General features: G+C 37.4%; 2 long non-coding RNA genes across 3 annotated transcripts in view; one reads left to right on the top strand and one right to left on the bottom strand.

Annotated features, from left to right (window-relative positions):
• Positions 1-353: 353 nt before the first annotated feature.
• Positions 354-1,254, bottom strand: LOC123328111. The gene is made up of 2 exons (XR_006542886.2): positions 1,113-1,254; positions 354-1,004 (listed from the first exon to the last, which is right to left on the bottom strand). It is a non-coding gene; the product is annotated as an uncharacterized LOC123328111 (long non-coding RNA).
• Positions 1,255-1,447: 193 nt separating this feature from the next.
• LOC123328112 overlaps positions 1,448-12,249 on the top strand; it is a 30,394-nt gene continuing 19,592 nt past the window's right edge. For both annotated transcript variants that reach the window (XR_006542888.2, XR_006542887.2), the window contains exon 1: positions 1,448-1,580. This is a non-coding gene — a long non-coding RNA (uncharacterized LOC123328112). The remainder of the gene's footprint in view (positions 1,581-12,249) is intronic.

Genomic DNA, 12,249 nt, shown 5'->3' on the forward strand with positions numbered 1-12,249 from the left:
CCATCTCTGACCCCCTCTCCTACACTAAACTCCTGTCTTTATGACTCAGTCTAGAGCTTCCTACTGTCCCTCAGATCACTCTCAAGTCATCCTACCTTGGGACATTTGCATTCTCTTCTGCCTGGGATCCTCCTACCCAGATCTTTAGGTTTCTTGCTCCCTCACTTCAAGTAAGCTTCAATTTAAACTTGATCTCTTTAGAGGCAACTTGCCTGATGCTTTGTTGAAAACACCTCACTGATTACTGTCTGAAATTGCATCCTGTATTAATTTGTTTTCTCATTGTCCTCTCTCCATAGAATGTGGGTATTTGTTGATCTTGTTCATCACTGTATCCCCAAACCCTTAGAACAGTGTCTGATGTATCTTGGGTACTGGGTAAATATTTACTGAATGTTATTATTAGTAATGAATGAATAAAATGAATAAAAGCATTTTGAAAAAAGCAATATAAAATTTGCCAAGCACTTGCTAAGTCCTAGGTAGAGAAAGATTCTAAACCAGAATGAAAAAACAGTTTGCCCTAGATGGGTAAAGAAAACAAAAGTGGAAGAAATCATCATATGCTGTTTCTGTTTTGTTTTCTGATTGGAAGTTAATCTTCTAGAGTGTAACTACAGGAGGAGTACAGAAAAGCCATAAAACAGGCAGAGGAGCCTCTGAGAGCTTCAGCATGGAATGGATGGGAAGGCCCTGGAGGAGGCCCCACAAGCTGGTGATCAAGCTGTCCACAGCACTGCTGGAGGTCCTCATGACAGATCCCACTGAAGCCACACGTGCCACATCTCTGCTGACTGCCTGGTGATGGCACATCCGTGGGTGACAGGATGGGATGTGAGCCTTTCACGCCTTCTGTTTTCCTCATGCCTCCAGCTGGGCTCTTTGGGAGGGTGTGTGTGTGTGTGTGTGTGTGTGTGTTTCTTTTCCTTGGCTCACAAGTCACATCAGTCCGCTCTTGGTACTTGGCAACCCAGCACGCTTCCTCCCACTAACGACAAGCCCGTCTGCAAAACAGAACAACATCTTTGAGATGGGGTGTTTATCTGGGCAGCACATAGCCTCTGCAGCCCACAGGGGCCCCTCCTTCAAAGGCATTGCTGAATGGGACTCACCTGATGAAAGCCCGAACTGTGTATGCTTGACTTGATTTACGGGTAACAGCCAGCTCATTAGGCGCACTGGCCTGAGGAAGCCAGTCGGCTGTGGGGACAAATGTTTGTGCAGCTCTGTGGTGCCCACAGGGTTGTTTGCTTGGGGGCTGGAGCACAAAGGGGGCAGTGATAAGGGGCCCTGGAATCCATGCCTGGCTCAGGGAGTGCAAACTGCCCAGGAGATTGATATCTAGGGTGCAAAGGCTAAAAAAATTAGATTAATTTAGCTCAGCTGTACTCGCTGAAGGATTGGGTTGCAGCTGGTGCTGAAACATTAGTGATCAACCCTCAGAGATCAGGGGGCAAGTCTCAAGTTGGAAGGAAGGGGGTAAGATGGATTGCCTCTCAGTATGCCTACTCCCCAGGAAAAGGATACCCTACAAAGGCAGCCCAGCATTACAGATAGTCCTTTGGAACACCACTGAGAAAGTAAGTAGTGTGTTCTTCGGGCTGTGGTGTTGGAAATTAGGGCAAACTGCTTTAAAAATACTCTCAATTTGATCTCTTCCTTGGGCTTCCCTGGTGGTTCAACTGGTAAAGATCTGTTGGCAATGCCGGAGACTTGGATTCGATCCCTGGGTTGGGAAGATACCCTGAAGAAGGGAAAGGCTACCCACTCCAGTATTCTGGCCTGGAGAACTCCATGGACTATTCCATGGGATCACAAAGAGTTGGGCATGACTGAGTGACTTTCACTTTTCAGGAAATAAGACTGAACAGTAATTAATATTTTGAGGTAAACTGAAAAACAGGTAGACTCTCTAAGATTTAGTATATTGTTATAAAATTTAATTTACAATATCCCTGAGTTTATAATGATTATTTCTGTGGCCCTGATTCTTTGTCTTCCAAATTCTTCTCCTTAGAAATTACCTTTACCTTTAAGCTTGACTACAAAGAGTCTTCGCTCTTGCAGTTCTGTTCCTAAGTGGAAAGTCTAATAGACTTCAAATTTCACATTACATATAAGAAAGAAAACATTTTTCCTACCATAAACCCAATGCTCTGGGCTATGTTCCAAGGGAACAAATCTTGAACATACTCTTTAGTTAGTTATCAACTCTTCTCACCTCTTTTGGTAAGGCTGTTTTTAAAAGCTACCATTTATTGAATACCCATTACATTCCAGGCACTGTGCAAATAAATGCTTTAAATGAGAATGATTATCCCAATTATTGCATGTGGTTTAAAAGTAATAAATTATGCCATTTCCTTTCTCTAAAGGCTCCATGTTTAGATGACAAATTTTATGCTTGTGTCTTGGTCAAGCAGTCATGTCTGACTCTTTGTGACCCCACGGACTATATTGTAGCCCTTAAGGCTCCTCTGTCCATGGAATTCTTCAGGCAAAAATACTGGAGTGGGTTGCCATTTCCTTCTCCAGGGGATCTTCCTGGACCAGGGATCAAACACAGGTCTCCCACATTGCAGGCAGATTCTTTACCATCTGAGCCACCAGGGAAGCCCCTATGCTTGTCCTATATACAATTAATTCAGAGATTAGAACATGTCTGTGTCTTTAACTCAGTGCTCAGCCAGTGGTGATAGAAGGACCTCTGTTAAGACCCAGGTTATGATACTGACCATGGACAAAGGAAGGAGCAAAAGCTAGGCCCTCTCCTCACAATGTTTTCCTTTCAGATGATGAATGCCATTTTAGGAATAGGTTGAAGCTGATATAAAAGAGATCATGAGCTTTTAAAACAGAGAACTGTAAACAGTGTACCTCAAAAAAAGGCAGGGTCTTTTGGGGAATGCCCTGTGGTGTAGAGGAATAAAGACTAATCTGGAAACTAGAAGACCCAGATCCTAGCTCATTCGTGGATTAGTCCCATGAGCCAATGCAGTTCACTTCTTCCTTAATTGTTCCCCATTCGCAAAATGTAGACATCAAATGAGATGATATATAGAAAATTTCACTGAAAATTATGAAGCCTTAAACCCATGAAGAAGTTATTCCCCATAGTTCCACAGCTCAGAAAGATTGTGACATTTTCAAAATCCCACATCTAGTGGATAGAGAAGGATAAACCAGCACTCATGTCTCGCAAGCACCAACTCAGTGTCTCCTCTGTCACAGTCCCCGTCCCTGCATGACTGGTAACACTCCAGATCCTTAATGGAATTCAGAGTGAAATCAAGGAATAGCCACAAGCCACTATTTAAATAAAGCCACAAAATCAAACATTTACAGATGGCAAAATTAATATTCTTGGCTCAAGTTCAGTGGCAAGTATAAGAGTGCACAACCAGACTGCTTTGACATAGAAATTCATGAGATGACGGTCCAGGGATAAGAGCAGGTACATTACCTCTCAGAGTAGAGGAATCTCATTTAAGTGGCCCCAAATTCAACCAGCACAGAAATATAAGAAGGAAGAATTCTGCCCAGAGACCACGAGTAATAGCAAAAAATGAAGCCATTAATAACCTTCAAGCAAGCTGTACCAATAGAGTTGTAGAGAGAAACCAGACTTTAGGACAGGAATTGTAAATTCAAATGCCTGCAAGAAGGGGAAATTGCATAAGTGAACTAAATAGGCTGGGGGTAAGAGACATCAAAGAGTGTTTAAACTGTGGTGAATTAGAAAGAATATGCCATATCAATACTCGGATTTTGCTAACTGCAGCCATCTCAGAATGGATGACCACTGTAATTTGGTCTTACAATTTTTCAAGAAAAGACAGAAATTATTAGCATTTTTGTGTGAATCCCACAATTTTTTTAATGCTTACAGTAAATTAAAATTATCTTCAAACCAAACAAAACATGAATCTCATTTTGTAAACTTTGCATCATTTTGTGAACTTTGCTCTTAAAGTAGGAGAGGAAATAGAAGAGTGTTAGAATTAAAAGCAAGCAATAGAGCATGGATTATCAAAGTTTGGAGTTGGGTGGGACAGGAATGAGGATGGAAAGTTCTAGGAGGAGTAGCAAAGCCAAATCTAGGTTGATTTTCCCTAGCCATCCACGTCCAACTGTGACAATGAGGAAGCTACCTTAATTTCAACTATATGGCTCACTTTTGCACTTAAGAGATCTGGCCAGTGAGCACAGCTGGTCAGAAAAGCCAAGAGTTGACACTGGGTATGACAATACTATAAAAAATATTGTTTTCTGCTTCTCAGCATGGCCTTGCATGTTTCTATTTATGTAAATCTTTCACTGAATAAAAAGACTGGCCAGCATGTCCCTGACCAAACTTAAATATTGCTGTTATTACTTGGTTAAATCACTTAAGAAACAAAACCAATACTCAGGGCTCTAATTTTATGACTCATGTTTTATGCTTTCACGTTTGCAACTGAACCAAGTAGTATACTATAATCACATTTTCTTTTTTATAATTTTTCTTCCTGGAAGTAATTAGCTGCCTCTATTTTAGTAGTTTTGTTTTAATGGCCCTATTACTAATTGATTCCCAAACTTATGTTAGAGCTCTTAAAACTCCTCTTGTATGGCATAGTGACTCTGGGTCTGCTGGGCAACTGTGATCCTAGGGGTTCACTGGGGGAAATCAACCTGGCCTTGGCTGCAATAGTCCTGAAACTTTCCATCTTCATTCTTTCCCTACCCAACTCCAAACATTGGAGGCTGGGAGTTTCTTTTGCTTTTTCCAACGTTGGACCTCTAAGGTTACATGTCTATTTTTTTTTTTTTTTTGCCTTAACTCTTATAATAATGGAGTAGAACTTCTTCCTGAGAAAAGGTATAGCGTTGTCAGTATTTTCAATTTTTGTATTGGAAATGTATTAATTTTCTTAATTTGATTGAAGGTTTGTATATATATGGAAATCATTTCCCTTCAGACTTTGAAGGTATTACTTTCAGTTCAGTTCAGTTCATTTCAGTCGTGCTCTCATGTCCAACACTTTGTGACCCCATGGACTGCAGCATGTGAGGCCTCCTTGTCTATCACCAACTCCTGGAGTGTACTCATATTCATGTCCATCGAGATGGTGATGCCATCCAACCATCTCATCCTCTGTCATCCCCTTCTCCTCCTGCATTCAATCTTTCTCCGCATCAGGGTCTTTTCCAATGAGTCAGTTCTTCACATGAGGTAGCCAAAATATTGGAGTTTCAGCTTCAGCCTCAGTCCTTCCAATGAATATTCAGGACTGATTTCCTTTAGGATGGACTGGTTGGATCTCCCTGCAGTCCAAGGGACTCTCAAGAGTCTTCTCCAACACTACAGTTCAAAAGCATCAGTTCTTCAGGCTCAGCTTTCTTTACAGTCCAACTCTCACATCCATACATGACTACTGGAAAAACCATAGCTTTAACTAGACAGACCTTTGCTGCAAAGTAATGTCTCTGCCTTTTAATATGCTATTTAGGTTGGGCATAACTTTTCTTCCAAGGAGTGAGCATCTTTTAATTTCATGGCTGCAGTCACCATCTGCAGTGATTTTGGAGCCCTAAAAAATAAAGTCTGACACTGTTTCCACTGTTTCCCCATCTATTTCCCATGAAGTGATGGGACCAGATGCCATGATCTTAGTTTTCTGAAAGTTGAGTTTTAAGCCAACTTTTTCACTCTCCTCTTTCACTTTCATCAAGAGGTTCTTTAGTTCTTCTTTGCTTTCTGCCATGAGGGTGGTGTCATCTGCATATCTGAGGTTATTGATATTTCTTCTGGCAATCTTGATTCTAGCTTGTGCTTCATTCAGCCCAGCCTTTCTCATGATGTACTCTGCATAGAAGTTAAATAAGAAGGGTGACAGTTTACAGCCTTGACGTACTCCTTCCCTGATTTAGAACCAGTCTGTTGTTCCATGACCAGTTCTAACTGTTTCTTCCTGACCTGCATACAGATTTCTCAAGAGGCAGGTCAGGTCATCTGGCATTCCCATCTCTTTCAGATTTTTCCAGTTTGTCATGATCCACACAGTCAAAGGCTTTGGCATAGTCAATAAAACAGAAATAGATGCATTACTTTAGTTTCATTTAACTCCTGGTGCTGCTTTGAGAATTCTGTGCCATACTGATCCTGTCCTCTTTATTTGAGGTGCTTTATTTTCCTGGGAGAAAATACATATTTTTTTATTGTTGTTTAGTTGCTAAGTCATGTCCAACTCTTTTGAGGCCCCATGGACTGTAGCCCACCAGGCTCCTCTGTTCATGGGATTCTCCAGGCAAGAATATTGGAGTGGATTGTCATTTCCTCCTCTGAGGAATCTTCCTGACCCAGGGATCAAACCCACATCACCCGTATTGGCAGGTGGATTCTTTACCACTGAGCCATGTTCTAAAATTTCTAACTTTTAATTCATAAAGGCTGACCCACATCATAAATCTTGTTTCAATTTTGAAGATTGGCAAAAATAGCAAACCAAATTTGTCACTTATTTTACTATGGATTGCAAAAAAAATTTTTTGAGTTGGTTACAAAACTAAGAATCTCATGTTAGCATAACTGTTTGTCTCTTTATGAAACTCCTTTCAGTCAGTTTTAAAATTATTTTTAAATTATTTCTTTTATTTTGTGCTCTTTTCAAAAAATTCTAATTTATGGATTTCCTGTACTCTATCTTCTATTAGTATATCTTCCATTGAAGTATTCATTTCTACTATTAATTCTTCACTTCCAAAAGCTCTTTATTCTTTGAATTATATATATTATGTATTATATATATTGCACATACACACATACCCATTTTTAAAATATGTATATAAGGCATAATATACATTATATAGTGTCAGTTGTATTAAATACCTAAGAAAGATTATTAATATATATTAATTATATAATTAATATACTAGTATAAAATAGCATATAAATGTGTAATATATAATTTAGAAAGGTAAAGGATAGATACATAGATTGATTATACTAAATAGAAATGTATATACCTACAGCTCAGTGTTTACTCTGGACTGTTCTTCTCCATCAAAGAATATCATATTTTGGTCCACTTACACCATTTCATGTACTGTCACCAAGGAGCCATTTTTGGTGGGTTCAGTCCTTTTCAACAGGGAAATGATATGCTTATTCATTGAAGTTGCTTTTCCTTACATTTGGAATATGAAGAATTCTAGAGGGTTTTTTTCCAGTCACTAGCACTGTTTCTATGAATAAGGGCAGAGCTTCACTCTACTCTAATGTTCTATACCTCATGAGAATTTTGTTCCTGTCCTTAGCTACCATTGTTTTTGTTATGAAAGTAGATTACATGAAAACTGCAAATTTTGGACACCTTGTTTTGCTTTGATTGTTTTGACTTGGTTTTAGGGTATTAAGGTTAGAAATTTCCATCAGAAAACTTAAATCTACTACCTTAACCTATAGCCTCATGGTGCAAGTGCAACTGATCATATTCTAATTACCATTTTTGCAAGATTTAAAAATATATTAAAATAATTGCTATGAGTAAAGAATATTGATGATTTTATTTTAGTTTTTCCTTTCATTTTATCAGTTTAACCATAGGAAAAGCTTATGCATTAGACTTTGTGGAGATCAAGTTGGGTTTAATCCCTGGGTCAGGAAGATACCCTGGGGAAGGAAATGGCAACCCACTGCAGTATTCTTGCCAGGAGAATTCCAGGGACAGAGGAGCCCGACAGGCTACTGTCCACTGGGTCACAAAGAGTCAGACATGACTGAGCGACTCTCACTCACTCAATTGTGAAGACCTAAGATCAATATTAATAATTAGTGTGAGGTAATGTAGCAAACACTTTTAAGGGATTGAATCTATTCATATCTATTATATATAAAGTGTACACAAAAATAAAGTGAAATCTTCAATCTGTCTTGTTTCTTATAAAAAGAAAAAAACCCATAAACTATAAAGATTCTTTAGGAAAGAAAATCTTTAAAGGCTAGACAAATGCTTTATTCCTAAACTAGACTATATCATTCCTGTTTAGTGGTTCATAAATATGGGCTGCCCTGATAGCTCAGCTGGTAAAGAATCTGTCTGCAATGCAGGAGATCCAGTTCGATTCCTGGGTCAGGAAGATCTGCTGGAAAAGGGATAGGCTACCAACTCCAGTATTCTTGGGCTTCCCTTGTGGCTCAGCTGGCAAAGAATCGATTTGCAATGCGGGAGACCTGGGTTCAATCCCTGGGTTGGAAAGATCCCCTGGAGAAGGGAACAGCTACCCACTCCAGTATTCTGGCCTAGAGAATTCCATGGACTATATAGACTATATCATAAACTAGACTATATCATTCCTGTCTGCTGCTGCTGCTAAGTCACTTCAGTCGTGTCCGACTCTCTGTGACCCCATAGACGGCAGCCCACCAGGCTCCCCCGTCCCTGGGATTCTCCAGGCAAGAACACTGGAGTGGGTTGCCATTTCCTTCTCCAATGCATGAAAGTGAAAAGTGCAAGTGAAGTCACTCAGTCATGTCTGACTCTCTGCGACCCCATGGACTGCAGCCTACCAGGCTACTCCATCCATGGGATTTTCCAGGCAAGAGTACTGGAGTGGGGTGCCATTGCCTTCTCCTCATTCCTGTCTAGTGGTTTATAAATAAACTGAAATGGAACTATGTTTTGGATTAAACTGACCAATAATTAAATATTATTTCTTCGTGTTTTTTTTACGAGGAGTTTAATCAGAAATCATGACTTCACATAAAGAAGAATAAGAAAATTTTAAATTGCTTGTAGCAGGCAGTCTAAATGAAATCTTTAAAAAATGCTGCACCTTTAGAAGTAACCAGAAGTTCTCTCTGAATAACTCTATTGACTTCTGCTATTTACATTGGCTTTTAAATGTTGGCTTCCATTCTTTCAAAATAATGAAGACAAATATAAAATATTATAGTCAAAAGGTAATTTTATTAATTATGGTATTAGCTTATCAAGACTGAATCAAGAAATCTTTTGCCCTAAAATGGTATTTTTAAAATTACAAAACAAATAAAAGCTTTTCATTTTCAGAAGTTTTCATAGAACATAAGAGTTCCAGGGTTGAAATCATGTATAGCTAAATTACCAACTCAATACTTAAATTTCTTAGTGCAAACTAATTGGAGATAATTTTCCAAATTCTTGGTAAAATTAATATCTTCCAGAAAGCATATACCTACAGGCAGTCACAGAAAATATATTTATAAATATATATTGCCTTGAGTAAGTATCCTTCTAGAATGATTGTGCTTTTGTGCATTTTATGATTCATAGTGGCTTGATTTAAATATTTGAATGTCAAGGCTGCTCTATCTCTGACTTCCAGACTCCAGCCTGCATTACATCTCTATCAGGAGTCTGCTGTTTCTCACTGATGGGGGTAAACAAATGAACAAAAATAAAAGATCATTTTGTAAACATTCAAGTGAACTTCAAATCATTTCTCACTGGCTTTCCAGAGGAAATCATATTGAATTAATTTAGATTTATAGCTGATACTTTTAAATATATCTCTGGAAGTAGGTGAGAAATACTTTCTAACACCAACACGTAGAGACAAAAAAATTGGGTTTTTGAAAGAAGAGAAAAAAGGCAACTGAGCAAGTACTGCTCTGTTCCTAAGAGAAAGGACTACTCTGACAGTCTCAAAATTAAGCTTCTTGAAAGGAGTGAGGACCACAAGGAAATTTACTATATATATGGTGCATTTTAATATGCATTGATGCCCTGTGGCTTTCCCCTACTGTGGGCTACTTTCTTTGTGCAGAGTTTATTGTACTCCCCTTCACAACAAGGAGAACAATTCAGAAAGCTTTTCAGAATCAGTGTTAAGTGTGATCTTTATTTCATGCTGAAGCAGCCATAATTTCTTTAAGGCTATGTTTTCCAAGTTAAAGCTTATGTAAAAGGGACACAAGTATTTGATTCAAATTATTATATGTGAAGTCCCTTTGCTGATAATATTCAGAAATGCATTTAATAAATAAAGTGAAATCAAATGTTTTTTTTACAGTATTACTATCAGGAAAAAAATAGCTTGAATATGACTTGAATGAATAGTTTTATAATCTGTAAATGTTACCAAATTTATTTTGCTTCATTTTAATTGAAATATAGTTCACTTACAATATTAATTTCAGGTATATTCTAGAATTTAACATTTGCATACATTATGAAATGATCATCACACTAAGTCTAATAACTTACAAAGTTATTGCAGTATTATTGACCATATTTCTTATGTTTTATATTATATCACTGAGGCTTATTCATTATATAACTGGAGGTTTTTACATAATCACCGTTACCTATTTCCCCTACCCTTTTATCTCCCTCCCTTTTGGCAACCACTCATTTGTTCTCTGTATCTGTGAGTCTGTTTTCATTTTGTTTTGTTTGTTTGGTTTACATATATAAGTGAAATCATACAGTCTTTGTCTTTCTCTAACTTAATGCATTTAACATAATGCTTTCTAGATCTGTCTATGTTGTCACAAATGGCAAAATTTTCTTTTTAATGGTAGGATAATATTCCATTCTGTTGTGTGTATGTGTGTGTGTTTATACATACACATACCACATCTTCTTTATCCATTCCTCTATTGATGGACACTTAGATTGTTTCCATATCTTCAGTCGCTCAGTTGTATCCAACTCTTTACAGACTCTTTCCATATCCTGGCTATTGTAAATAATGCTACCAAGGACATTGGAGTGCACATATCTTTTTGAATTAGTGTTTTTCTTTGAGTAAATTCCCAGAAGTAAAATTGCTGAATCATATGGCAGTTCTATTATCAAAATTTGAGGAATCTCCACACTATTTTTCACAGTGGCTGTACCAATTTACAATCCCACCAACAGCGTACAAGTGTTCCCTCTTCTCTGCATCCTTGCCAGCACTTACAATTTTGTTGTCTGTTTGATGATAGTCATTTTGACAAGTGTAGGTGGTACCTCATGGTGATTTTTGATTTGCTTTACCTTGATGATTAATGATGTTGAGTGTCTTTCATTAGTCTGTTGATCATCTGTGTGTCTTCTTGGGAAAAATAACTATTCAGGCCCCCAGTTTTTAACTGGGTTCTTTATTATTTTAAGTTGAGTTATATGAGTTCTTTGTATATTTTGGATATTAACCACTTAGTGGATATATCTTTTAAAGATATCTTCTCCCATTCAGTAGGGGCTCTTTTTGTTTTGTTGATAGTTTCCTTTGCTGTGCAAGAAGCTATTTAGTTTAATGTAGTCCCATTTGTTTATTTTGCTTTTTTCTCCCTTGCTTTAGGAGACACATTGGTAAGACTGATGTCAGACAACGAACTGCCTATTTCCTTCTAGAATTTTTATGAATTCAGGATTTACATTTAAGAATTTAATCCATTTTGAATTTATTATTGTATATGGTGTGAGAAAGTAGTCCAGTCTGATTATTTTGTATATTACTGTCCAGTTTTCCCAACAATACTTTTTCACTATATAATCTTGCCTCTTTTGTCATAGATTAATTGAACACATGGGTTTATTTATGGGATTTCTATTTGCTTACATTGACCTATGTGTCTGCTTTTGTGCCAGTATCATACTGTTTTGATTATTGTAGCTTTATATTAATAGCATAGTTTGAAATCAGGGAGTTCAATACCTCCAGCTTTGTTTTCTTTCTCAAGATTATTTTGGCTCTTTAAGGTCTTTGTGTTTTCATATAAAATTTAGAATTATTTGCTCTAGTTCTGTGAGAAATGTCACTGGCCCTTTCATAGGTATTGCATTGAATCTGTAGATTGCCTTGGGTAGTATGATCATTTTAATTGTATTAATTCTTCCAATCCATGAACACAGTATATCTTTTCATTTGTTTTGTTGTCTTGAATTTCTTTCATCAGTGCTTAAAGTTTGCCAACTATAGATCTTTTACCTCCTTGGTTAGGTTTATCCCTCAGTATTTTATTCATTTTCATGCAATTGGAACTGAGATTGTTTTCTTAACTTCTCTTTCTGATAGTATATTGCTATAAATGCAACAGATTTTTGTACATCAATTTTATATCCTGCAACTTTACTAAAACTGATGAGCTATAGTTGTTTTATGGTGGCATCTTTTGGATTTTCTGCATATAGCATCATGCCATCTACAAACAATGGTAGTTTTACTTCTTTCAGCTATTATTTCTAAAAATAAGTTTTGTTTTTTCTTTCTTCATTTCCTAGGACCCCTATAATGTGA

This window comes from Bubalus bubalis, chromosome 11 (genome assembly GCF_019923935.1).
Source record: "Bubalus bubalis isolate 160015118507 breed Murrah chromosome 11, NDDB_SH_1, whole genome shotgun sequence".
NCBI classification, from domain to species: domain Eukaryota; kingdom Metazoa; phylum Chordata; class Mammalia; order Artiodactyla; family Bovidae; genus Bubalus; species Bubalus bubalis.